This window comes from Gorilla gorilla, chromosome 14 (assembly GCF_029281585.2).
Source record: "Gorilla gorilla gorilla isolate KB3781 chromosome 14, NHGRI_mGorGor1-v2.1_pri, whole genome shotgun sequence".
NCBI lineage: Eukaryota > Metazoa > Chordata > Mammalia > Primates > Hominidae > Gorilla > Gorilla gorilla.
The window spans coordinates 47387334-47400261 of NC_073238.2; the positions used below are offsets into that span (position 1 = coordinate 47387334).

Here is a 12928-nt window from a genome sequence, read left to right on the forward strand (position 1 = left end):
TTTCTGTATCAATATGTTGTACCATCTGCTCTTTTGAAATAATCTAATGACACAGACAAAACATTAAAATGTGTATATTTGTTATTTGGTTGGTAAATAATTGAAGGCTCATTAACTAATTTTTATGAGATTCAAAAATCTCTGGTAGACTTTCTGATTTTAGTATTTTTCAATATGCTTATTTTATGGTAAAATGAATTAATGTTAAGTGACCTAATTTATTTTGTATACGTTATCTTCAACGGAAACATTATTCCTTAATAAACTGCTGGAATAGACTGACCTTTTTTTCTGTTTAAAATCTCAATTGATCAGTTTGTAAAATTCAATTTCCTTTCGATATTATACCAGTTGTTGTCTAATTATGGCCGTGACCATAAATTTTGCCTAAGACATTTCAGTTGGTTTTCCATGTGAATCAAAGCTTTGGATAATTTATATCCAACATGTTAGATGGCAAATTCAATAGTGTTCCAAGGTCACAGTATTGCATTTAAGGCATATTGGTTTTATAACCATATTTTTTCCCCTTTAAATTATGAGAACCACGAGTCTCTGGTAAGTAGCCCCAAGGCTTCAAAATACAACATTTCAATCAACAGGGGGCAGTAGTGGTAAGCCAGAGAGGACACAACAGAGATATAATTAGAGGAAGATGGATGGGTCAGATAGAGATATTTTATTAGTAAAAGACGAGATGAGATTGAACCAACTTTTATTCCAAATTGGTACCATGTTAAATGTCCTTATTTTACCTGTGCCTGTTATGGGCCTAACAATCCACCAAAACAAACACAGTGTGGGGTTACTACGACCATGAAGTTGACAGGATGAGCTGCAAGATTCCAGCAGTGTTGGCAACATGGCTGCACTGGTTCACTCAGACAGAGAGGAAGGAGCTGAGGGAAACCAGAAATTAGGTAATGGGCTTGCAGCCTTGGGGAGAGCCCCAGAGTGGAGTAGTACCTCTGAATCTGCATGCTCTGGGATGTGCTGCCTAAATGCAGATAACCAGGCCTTTTCCCCTCCCAGCCCACGCTTTCGAAAGTGCCTTTGGGGGAAGATGGCGGCAGCACCCATGGCTTGGTAAGGGATCACTCCCGACTGATTCTGACACCCTGTTCATGGAGAACCACGGGGCTTTGTGGAAAGGTGTAGTCGAGGGCAGATCCAGTGAATATAAGAAGGCGAGAAAGACCAGTGCACAGGCAACTGAACGAGAAACAGGAATGTCGGAATTCGAGGGCTTAGGAGTGAAGCATTTCCAGCTTGCATCAAGAGGACTGTTGAAGGAGAAGCCAGCCGTTGGAGGGGAAGCTCAGGGAGTGTTCCTCCAGGATACGAGGAAGGTCGTGTACAAAGAGGCTGAAAAGGCTGGGGATGGTTTCAGGGCTTGTGGGAGTGGGCCCAGTGGAGGAAGAGAGGAAAGCAAAGGATAGAGGAGAACTGTAGTCAACGAATTCAAGTGTGTCCAGAAAGTCAGAACATGCCTGAGTTGAGAAAGTGGAGTGGAAGGGCAAGGCAGTAATATGCCAGCTTCCAGGAACAACAACAGAGGCCCTGGGCCCAGGTTTTGGGTGGAGCAGGCTCTTATATTGTGGAGGAGCAGACTCTTATATGTATTCCAAATTGGTACCAATTAGGTATCTGGTACCTAAACCAGGTAGAGATCCCCTATTTTCTAGTTCTACTTGCAAATTTGCTTTATAACCCAGAGCAAGTCATCTTAACCCACGGGGCCTCATTGTTTTCTTGTCTATAAAAAGAGGGAGTTAATCAGGACCAGTGCTTTTCTACCTTGGTTACACATCAGAATCGCCTGGGATTTAAAAAATTCCTCAGACTAATGAAGTCAGTTTTTCTGGGGGGCAGTGGAGCTAGCTCCCAGGTGATTGCAATGGGAAGCTGAAATTGAGAACCAGTGATCTAATCAGTGCGTCGCTGACTTTAACACACATATGAGTCACCTGGGGATCTTAGTCAAATGCCAATTCTGATTCTAGAGGTCTAGGATGGGCCCAAGGGTTTGCATTTCTAACAGCCTCCCAGGAGTGCCCATGATGCTGCTCTTCTGTGGACCACAGTTTGAGTAGCAAGGGGCTAAGGGCCCTCTGGGTTGATTGAGGGATATAATTTGTTCTAATAGGGATAACAAGAGACAGAGAGAAAAGAACTATTAGTCTGTTGTTACTGAAATGGTATCATAGAAAGCGTCAGAATGCAACAAGTGCCATGGATGGAAAACAGGTACTGATTTAAGGTTGCCACAATTAAAACCTTAAGACTTGATGTCCTAACAAACAAATTATCACTTTAAATGCATAATCATTGTTTGAAACAGACCTGTTTTTTAATATTTTAAGTTCTGTGGTACACATGCAGGATGTGCACGTTTGTTACATAGGTAAATGTGTGCCATGTTGGTTTGCTGCACAGATCAGCCCATCACCTAGGTATTAAGCCCAGCCTCCATTAGCTATTCTTCCTAATGCTCTCCCTCCCCTTGCCCCACCCCTGACGGGCCCCAGTGTGTGTTGCTCCCCCAGTGTGTCCATGTGTTCTTATCATTCAGCCCCCACTTAGAAGTGAGAACATGCAGTGTTCGGTTTTCTGTGAAACAGACCTTTTAGGTGCAGATGACTACAATTTAAAATTTTTAAAACAGAGTTCAAAGTCTAAATGACCATACTTTTTAAAATTGGAAATAACTTTAATATAAAAAATCATGAAAAAAAGTCAAAATTATCTGCTTTTTTTTTTCTTATTTTTAACATGTTGGAAGAGTAACTAAATCAAGAGCCTTATGCTGAAAACATCCTATATGCTCAAACATCTTCTGGTGATGTATATTCAATATGAGATAACAAAAATGAAAAACAGCAGATCTGTATGATAATGCACATAATATTATGTGCATGTTTACTGATAACATAGACAAGATGTGAATTAGGAGACAAATGTTTTAAATTTATTGGAACTTTTTTATCATTAAAAATATATTTTAAAATATATGTTGAATGAAGACAGAACGAAGCTAGTCTTGAAGGGAGATTGCTGCGTTGGGCAGGTTGAAGTCTGAAAAAAAAAATAGTTCTGGAACAAACTCTCTAAGCCTGTCATAGACCTGCTCTTTCTCACCTGGAGACATCGTGAGACCTAGGTTTAATTGCCATTTCTTTTCTGTGTTTGGCGCATCCATTTGCAATGCACCCACCTTCCAGGGCTATTTGAAAGCTTCAGGGTGTTCATGTCATATGAGAACATAGTTTATCAATGTAAAAGCATTGTCCAGATGTAAATTATTATCATCTGGCTCTCTCTCACACTGAACCCACTTCTGTGACTGCTAAAGAGATAGAGAAAAAAGACGAATCAAATGCTATCATGCTTATGAAGCAAACTGTGGGTTTTTACCACCCACAGTTCTTACCAACCCAATTGCAATAGAATTGCAAAATAGACTCTCCATTGTCTCTGTTGTCTCTCCAGCCCTTGACAGTGAAGCACAAATCTACACTGTGCCAAGCCAGGCTCATCACTCACATCACATGATGGCCACTGTATCTAGTTTTCCTCAACATAAACCTAAAAGCCTGGATGACATCATCGTCACCATTGTGTTTTTTTTTGTGAAAGTGAAGTGGAAATTGTATATGTTTGATGCACATACAGGTGACTTGCGCTGCTATTTTTGAAGGCCTTTAAGAATACTGTGTTAACCAAGAAATGCACACTTTTGTTCAAAATATTTTGGAATATGAGTGACACGAGTGTTTTATTTCTGCATACAGGTTACACAGTATCATAGCAAAACTACTTTGTAAACTGTGAATTGTTTAGTGCATTCATGGTGGATATCTCTTGTTGGATGTCTATTCAGCCTTCAACCAGATAGATCTGAAAGGCAATATTCATTATCTTTCCTTTCTAATTAGCTCTTCCTTTCTGTTTCCCTAATTTACCCCAAACAACCCTTGGAGACATTCAGGTGTGAAATTCTATGGATTCTTTTCACTGTGGTATTTGCAGCATCCACCCTTCATCTGGGTACTTGCTGCAATTGTATTCTTTGCACTCTTTGCATAGACTTTTCCAATAATCCCTAACTGGTTTTCTGGTTTGAAAAAAATGACAAAATTATCTGCTTTTTTCTTCTTATTTTTAACATGTAAGAAGAGTAACTGGATCAAGAGCCTTACGGCAAGCACCATTTTGATTACGTCACTTCTCTCTTCCAGGAGCATCTTTGCATCCTACTCCCAGCTGGTTGGTATTTGTTCTCAGACCTCTCCTCTCATGTCCCCTGGCCTGGTCATCCCCAAACCTCACTAAACAGAATTAGCACCTATCACCTCCTATGGGACTTGTGTGATTGTTTAATCCCTTCCATTTGATTATAAAGTGCTCTGAGGCAATGACCTTATTTGCCTTGTTACTCCCCAGGACACATATTAACTGCCTAATAAGCATTTCTTGTATGAATAAATGCCCAGTGAAAAGGGCATAGAAATTTATTACAGGTGGTTCTTTAAAAGGAGTTAACTGTTTTTCCAGTTACCTGGGGCTCAATTGAACTCTGTTATCTGGCATTTTGCCAATCACACTTCTCTTTAACAATATTCATGATGATAATTGGTGTTCATGGTGATTACCCCGGGGCTGTACAAAATCCTAAAAGGCCTTCTCAGTCAGTTTTAAAAAAAGACCATATGAAGATGTTTGTTTCTCGTTAAAAGATTCATTATATGTATTATCATAGATTATCAATTTTCAAGGAATTAAAACACAATAAAAATCACAGTAATATCACATTGTACATTAATCTTCCTTTGATGATTAGTTCATTCAACAAATAATTAGCACACACTTAATATGTGCAAGTTAATAGAGTTATTAAGCAGGATATCCTACTCCAGTCAATTTATATATATTCAAAATGACGTTTTCATCGATTGTGCTAGATAATACTGGTTTACTGTAAGTGGCATACAGTGTTATATTTAATCACTTTTTTCAATATACATTAAGCAAAATTATGGCTCTTTAAAATAGTTTTTTTATAGAGCAATTACTAAGAAGTCACTTATGAAGAAAAGTTCTATAAATCAAATCTGGTTCTTGGTTATTTCTTCAAAGATACCTGAGAACGGGTTGGTTTTCTGATCTATTGGTACATTTGGTCCCTGCTTTGGACCTTGAGTGATGGCATGGCCACAGCTCTTCTCCCCATGTCTGCTCAGTCTGGAACAGGGTTGATCTGGCAATGCAGATTCTGCCTAGGCACTCGAAGCAGCGGCTCTCAGTCTTGGCTGCGCTTTGGAATCACTTGGGGAGTTTTAAAAACCACTGATGGCAGGGATTCCAATTTAATTGGTCTGAGATGTAGCCCTGAATCTCTTTCATGGCTCCAGTCTCACTGGATGAGACTGCCAGCCTCTCCCAGGTGACCCTGACTCCTGGGAGCCCAGTAACACATCCTCTGTCCTCTGTCATCCTGTAGCCCAGGGGAAGTAGTAGCTTTCTACTGTTGCTACTCTTAGTGTTTCCTTATCATCCCCAGTTGGCTTCTCAGCAATTCCATTACCCACCGCATAACCAATTCTGTGTATAACATTCCCTCTGTGGTTTGAATCCCAGCGTGGTTTCTCTTTTCCTTGTTCAGCTTTTCATCAGATCTTAATACAGCTGGTGCAGAAGGCAACAAAAAGTGGGATAAGCACTCTATGGGGCAACCTTGGACAGCCAGGCCTCGTCCTGGGTGGGGGGCAGAACAGGCGTAGGCCCATGGAGACAGGGGAATGGGTAGGGCACAAGTTTCATGACCATTTCTAGAGGCCGCTCCTTTAGAGCCAGAGACACCTGCAGATATTCTAGAATACAAATCTCATGGGAGAATTTAACACAATGTTACAACTTCATCATTTTTGATGATTTGATTTCCTTGTAACAGGTCACACATATATTTTATAAAGTCTGTCAGGAAGAAATTAATTTTTAACATGCCTTTCTATTGGCGTATAGGGTTGATGAATTAACCTGAATTAACCTTTTAGTCCATACTAGCAAAGCTGATGAAACTTCGATGTGAATTTCTTTTTAAATTCTAATTCCTTTTTACAGAACCTTGCTGTTGGCTTGTACTTCGAATCCATGACCAAATATTACATAAGGTAGGTTTGAAAAGCCTCATCTCACTTAAAACAAAACACTCAAAAAATGCCTGCTCTTTGTCTTGTGTGGGTAAGAGGAGGTACTCTGTTCTGTATTACTTATCTGTGTTGTCTCACTGGAGCCCTGCTGACAACTGACAGGTAAACAAGAGGAAGCAATTCCAGTAATCAAATGAAAGCTGCACGTATTTGTTGGTGATATATACATGGACACCCAGGGCCGCCTTTCACGTAAGCACAGGGTAGATCATACGTAGACCCAGAGCCTTTTCTTCACACACATAGCTACCTACTTACCTACACACACACACACACACACACACACACCCTCAGCTGATTCTGCAGCAGCCTTCACCCAGCTGTACTTTTGTAACGGCCTTGCTGAATTGGGTTCCCATTTCTGCTGTTTTGCGGACCCCTTCAGAAAGCAATAGTAAACATCCTCTACATCTAATAGAAAAGAGTTAAGCAAGTCAAAGCTAGCATTTTTGTCTTCTTAGGAACATCACTGCTGTAAGCTAAGAGATTGAACCCCATTTATTTAGAACTGGAGTGTAATAAACACTTATCAAGCCTTATGTTTGAAGATATTCTATTATCTTCATTTTAAAGACAAGAAAAAAGGTATACAGAAGTGAATAACATGCTGTTTTAGTCTGTGCTGCTGTAACACAAGACCACAGACTGAGTAATTTAAGAACAGAAATTTATTTCTCACAGTAATGGAGGCTGGAAGTCTAAGATCAAGGTGGCAGCCTTCTTGCTGCGTACTCACATGGTAGAAGGTAGAGGGCAAAGAGAGTGAATTAGCAGAATGCTATGTGAAGCCTCTTTTATAAAGGCCTTAATCCCGTTAATGAGGAAGAAGCTCTCATGGCCTAATCACCTATTAAAGGCCCCACTTCTTCATACTATCATATTGGCAACACCTGAATTTTGGAGGGGATACATTCAAACCATAGCTTATGCCAAAGGCTTGCAGTAGGAAAGGTGAAGTAGAAATAGGATTTAAACAGGCAGGATTGCTTCAGAACTTGCACTCTGAATTACGCTGTGAACTGCATTTATGGCCATGGTGATTTCAGTGGCTAGATAAGTCTGGTGTTTCTCTATGCCTGAGCTAATAACTCTTGGAGAAAATTAAGGACTCAGAAAGACCCAGCAACTAATTTAAGTCATTAGTGACTATTCAAAGCTATGTTCAGATTGGTTTCCTAGGAAAGACAGCCAACTCATTTACAAAGAGGAGAGACAATTGCTGGCTTAGAAAGCTGTACAGAGCCTTTACTGTTTCTAGGAGGAGAGACTGTAACCGAAGATTGATAAGACAAATTACTTACTAGCTTGGCAATACAAAGTGCATTAAACACTTCAATTCAAACCACTAGTGACTAGTGGCTGGGAAAGCAGAAATTATCATTGCTCTATGCCCGGGCTCCCAGGCAGGGCTGGCTTCATGGCAGTGTCACCTGTGTAATTGCATAGCTTAATGTTCTTCTGTGACCGTCTTGAAATTCTTAATATGACTTCCTCTTTGGACTTGTGTTTTGTGATTATGTCTGTGGGCTAGCGTAGCCTGCGCATAGGCAGAGGGGATATGCCAGGCAGAAGTGCACACATGGATGGGGTGTGGTGAGCAGCAGCCCAGAGCAGGTGGGCAGGGTGCATACACAGAGGTTGGCTGGGTCTCATGTGCGTGCCTCAGGGAAGTCCAAGGTACGGTGGGTTTCTAAGGGTGTGGCCAGCCCAGCATCTGTAACAGCAGCAGCAGCAGAGGCGGCAATGGCAGCTCCATAAGTTATAGGAAAATTATAGGAAATTTCAGAGGCAACATTAAAATGACATTATATAATATTGTATTGGCCAGGTACGGTGGCTCACACCTGTAATCCCAGCACTTTGGGAGCCAAGGTGGGTAGATCACTTGAGGCCAGGAGTTCAAGACCAGCCTGGCCAACATGGTGAAACCTCCTGTCTACCAAAAATACAAAAATTAGCCAGGCATGGTGGCACATGCCTATAATCCCAGCTACTTGGAAGGGTGAGGCAGGAGAATTGGTTGAACCTGGGAGGTGGAGGTTATGGTGAGCTGAGATCATACCGCTGCACTCCAGCCTAAGCAACAGAGTGAGACCCTGGCCCCAAAAAACAAAACAGAAAACAACAACAACAACAACAAAAGAACATGATATAACACAGTATAAATTCACATTTAAAGTTAACTTCAGACTTACATAAAACTGATTCGTACAGAGATAAATCTTTTAGAAAAATTGTTCTGCAAGAATCTAGATATAACAAAACTCACATTTTGATATAATTTATCAGAAACTTATCCCAATATAATATCCTGAAATAATCCCAGTAATGTTTTCATAACCAATAACATACTCTTAATGGCTCCAGTAACAGTTATATACCTAGGAAGATCCTTCTCAAAATTAAAAATTATCCAAAAATTGATTGTAATCTTGCATCTGCAAAAGTGATTGATATTGCTTTTAATTATATACATCTATTAAAAATAAAGTTGCTAAATGTATAGATGTTGACAGTCTAATATATTTCTAGACAAGTAAGCTAGAAAAATCTCACAATCAAATCAAGATACCACATTAATAGAATACAATCACTTATTACATTACATAAGATTGTAACACCAAAATATTATTTTGCAAATATGCATGTTTATGTTGCTATTCATGTATCACTATTACCCCTATTACTTTTTTTGGAACTATATATATATCTTTTTTTTTTTTTGAGAGGGACTCTCACTCTGTAGCTCAGGCTAGAGTGCAATGGCATGATCTCAGCTCACTGCAACCCCTGCCTCCCAGGTTCAAGTGATTCTTCTGCCTCAGCCTCCTGAGTAGCTGGGATTACAGGCATGCACCAACACACCCGGCTAATTTTTTTATTTTTAGTAGAGGCAGGGTTTCGCCATGTTGACCAGGCTGGTTTCGAACTTCTGACCTCAGGTGATCCCCTCACCTCAGCCTCCCAAAGTGCTTGGATTACAGGTGTGAGCTGCCACGCCTGGCCTGGAACAAGATATTTTTAAAGGAAAAATTCTTATATTTTATTACCTTTTATAGCACTTTTTTTTTACAAGAGGTCTTCATTTTCTTTTTGCATTGGGTCCTGCAAATTATTTATCCAGCCCTGCTCCCAGAAGGAAATTATATTACTAGAAGAAAGGAGACTATGATTCTCTAGCAAGAGTTCATGCTTCCTTCACCCTGATGAAGAATACAGGCGTGCAGCAGAGAAAACAGTCAGCTCAGGGTTGGGTTGAGCATGTGTCCTGAATCAGAGGGATCAGGTGTTGCCTCCCGGCATCTGTCCAGGCCGTACCTTGGTTTAGGAACAATCTGAGCTTGTTTTTCGGTTGCCAAAGCAGCACATGAGGTGTTGGATGACATTAAAGATGAAGGAAAGCTGAGGAGTAAATTTTTTTCTTTTTCTCAGTCCTTACTCTTGTAAAAAGTACTGGTATGTTTTATGAGTGTTCTTCTTTTCCTCCTCTTGTCTTTCTCCAAAATTGGAGCTGATCTATTAGGGAGAGGGAGATGACAGCCCGGGATCCGCCATGCTGGAGGTGACCCCAGAGTTGCGTTTTGTTACAATGACCTTTACAAACGACTCAAGTCTTTCATTCTTCACTTTCTCCAGATGTGGTTTTGAAGTGTACAGTGACAGCTGATGCGTTTTTGTGACACTGCTTTGATTTGTGCTAAGGAACCAGCAGTTTTACCTACCATTGCTTTTGTGTCATTAAGGCAAATATCAACACTGTGGAAAAGGCAAATAACATGCTAGTATTACTATGAAAGTTGTTTTGATCTTGTAGACCCCCTGGAAGTGTCCCAGGGACCTCCAGGGATCTGCAGACCACATTTGAGAAGCACCATTCCATGGCATCATCTGAGGGATTCCAAGAGTGAGACCTGGGCCCCAGAGTTCAGAGGGGAAAAACATGTAGGACACACTGGGCAAACCTTTAAATGAATGGGTTCAAACTTAAACACATAAGAGTGCCAGTTATATTTTTAAAAGACTTTCTTCTGCACGAGTTTTGAGCTAAAAATGCTAGTAAATGAATTGAAGGACAGTAGCAGTCACTGTGGAGACTTGCAATTACAGCCTAGAAGTTGAACTGGAGCTAATATTTAAAAACACAGAGCAGGCTGGGCATGGTGGCTCATGTCTGTAATCCCAGCACTTTGGGAGGCTGAGGTGGGAGGATCACAAGGTCAGGAGATTGAGGCCATCCTGGCTAACATGGTGAAACCCTGTCTCTACTAAAAATACAAAAACAAAATTAGCCAGGTGTGGTGGAATGTGCCTGTGGTCCCAGCTACTGAGGGGGCTGAGGCAGGAGAATCGCTTGAACCCAGGAGGTGGAGGTTGCAGTGAGCCGAGATTGTGCCACTGCACTCTAGCATGGGTGACAGAGCGAGACTCTGTCTCAAAAAACAAACAAAAACAACAACAACAACAAAAAAAAACACACAGACCAAAAGTACAAGCAGAAGACCATCATGTGAGAAAAGAATAGGGTTTTGGAGAATATCTCTTGGACAAACTGACATGTGAATAAAAGAAGATCCAGAGAGAAAAGCTACAATTGGAGAAGAGGCAGTTGTTAAACTCATAAAAGAAGAAAATGTCTGAGATTAAGAACAACCTGAATGTGCACATTAAAACTATTCACCAAGTTCCAAGCAGAAGGGATGAGAAAAACAAAAACAAAAAACAACAACAACAAACCCAGTCACTGAAGGTGGTCTGTTAAATTCTTAAATTTCAAGAATAAAAAGAAAATATGATACACTTCTAGACAGAAATAACCAGTGACTTAGAGAATAAGAATGTCGTTCAGTGTTTCATGTGCAACACCTGACATGAAATCAGGGCGGGGCACCTGCCTATTGAGAGAAAAGGACTGCAACCTGAGATCCTTAGACGCACTCAGGATGCCGTTGGCCTTTTGGGGAGGAGGAAGGCGTGCATGTGCTGAGTTTCCGAGTGAGTTCAGAGTAGGTTGCTTATGCAGCTGGGATAGAGGAAACTGCTAGAGGAAGACTGTAAGCAAACAGTACCGTAGTACTACCCTCCTCCCAGTACCACCAACCCCACCAACAAAGACAGGAGCACATGAGGTGGAAAAGAAACAGTTGTCAGCAGTGCACATATAATTAAATCCAATGACAGTAGTAGACCCTAAATGAGAATTCTGAAACTAGAAAAGGCAATTCTCTTTTTTTCTTTTTTTTTTTTTGAGATAGGGTCTCACTCCATCACCCAGGCATCACCAGGTCTCACTCCATCACCAGGAGCGCAATGGTGCAATCACGGCTCATTGCAGCCTTGACCTCTTGGGCTCAAACTAACCTCCTGCCTCATTTTTTGATTATTTTTAGAGATGGGGGTCTCGCTATGTTGTCTCAATTCCTGAGCTCAAGCGATACTCCTGCCTCGACCTCCCGAAGTGCTGGGGTTACAGGACTGAGCCACCACTGTGCCTGGCCAGGCAATTCTAGTAATCTGGAATGAAATACTAAGCTACTTTAGAAAAACCTAGAAGTTAGGGGCGGAGGAAGAATAAAGTGAAATGAAGCAAAGCACTTACAAGATTTCATTCTGATCTGGATAAAGGTAGACTGGAGAAGAATAGAGAAGTGAAAATATTCTAAAAGACTCACCTTATTGGGATAGATGAACTTGGTGATGGAAATAAGTTACATATTGTTTAGTTAAATTATAAAACAGGAATATGTGCTTTCTTATGAGTTTCTAGAGAGAGGGGACATTTATAGAATAGGAAATTATAGTAGAATAACAATATTATCAAAAGGAAAATGATAATAACAAGAAGCTTTTGAAAACTAGTTAAAAAAACAAAAGGAAGGAGAAGAGACAACAAAGTAAACCAAAGTGAACATAAAGTAAACATAAAATTAGACAGAATAAAATAAGCACATAAATGTGATGAGGTCATCAAAAACAAACAGAGTCCGAGAAACTGTCAGAGCCAAGAAAAGCCCAAGAGACATGATGATTAAATGTTATGTGATATCCCCGATGGGATCCTGAAACAGAAAAGAAGCATTAGACAAAGACTAAAGAAATCTATTGTTTTTAGCTTTAACAAAAAGTGGAGTTATAAGGCTACATCAGGTTTGACAAAACCGTGGAATGGGATGTAATTGGGCTTCTGATTTAAGCTTTCAGTGGAGATTGATATAGTTTTGTGAGCCAGGAAATTTTGTTTTCTTCCATGTTTCAACTCAGCTTTTTCTTGCATGTCTGTTTCAGCAGTCGTCAGGCTGACTTTCCAACCACGTGGTGGAAAATTACCAGTGACAGTTTCCAAATTTATATTTCCTCTGATTAACAGACCATTTGTTCATTCATTCATTCAGTCATTCATGTAAGAAACATTTTTGCTTGCCTACTATGTGCCAGGTACACTACCATGTTCTACTATGTTTTGAGGTTAAGATAAACCTGACATTATTCTGTCCTTGGAGTTTACTAGGTAATAGGAGAGAAAGACATTACTCGATTACTTAGACAAATAACTGTATTATTACAAATGAGAAAAGTGCCACGAAAAAAAAGTTCTGTGCATGATGACACTGTTCCCCAACCTAGTCTAGGGTATTAAGGAGGATTTCCTGAAGGAAGTGGCATGAAACTGAGACCTAAGCATAAATAGGAGTTACCCAGCCAATAGGGACAGGAGTTACCCA

The 12928-nt window shown here is 40.4% G+C and overlaps 1 long non-coding RNA gene across 1 annotated transcript; it reads left to right on the forward strand.

Moving 5' to 3' along the window:
* Window positions 1-2177: 2177 nt before the first annotated feature.
* Window positions 2178-6171, forward strand: LOC129526416 (uncharacterized). Its single transcript, XR_008671090.1, has 3 exons — window positions 2178-2247; window positions 4174-4266; window positions 6121-6171. It is a non-coding gene; the product is annotated as an uncharacterized lncRNA (long non-coding RNA).
* Window positions 6172-12928: the final 6757 nt, after the last annotated feature.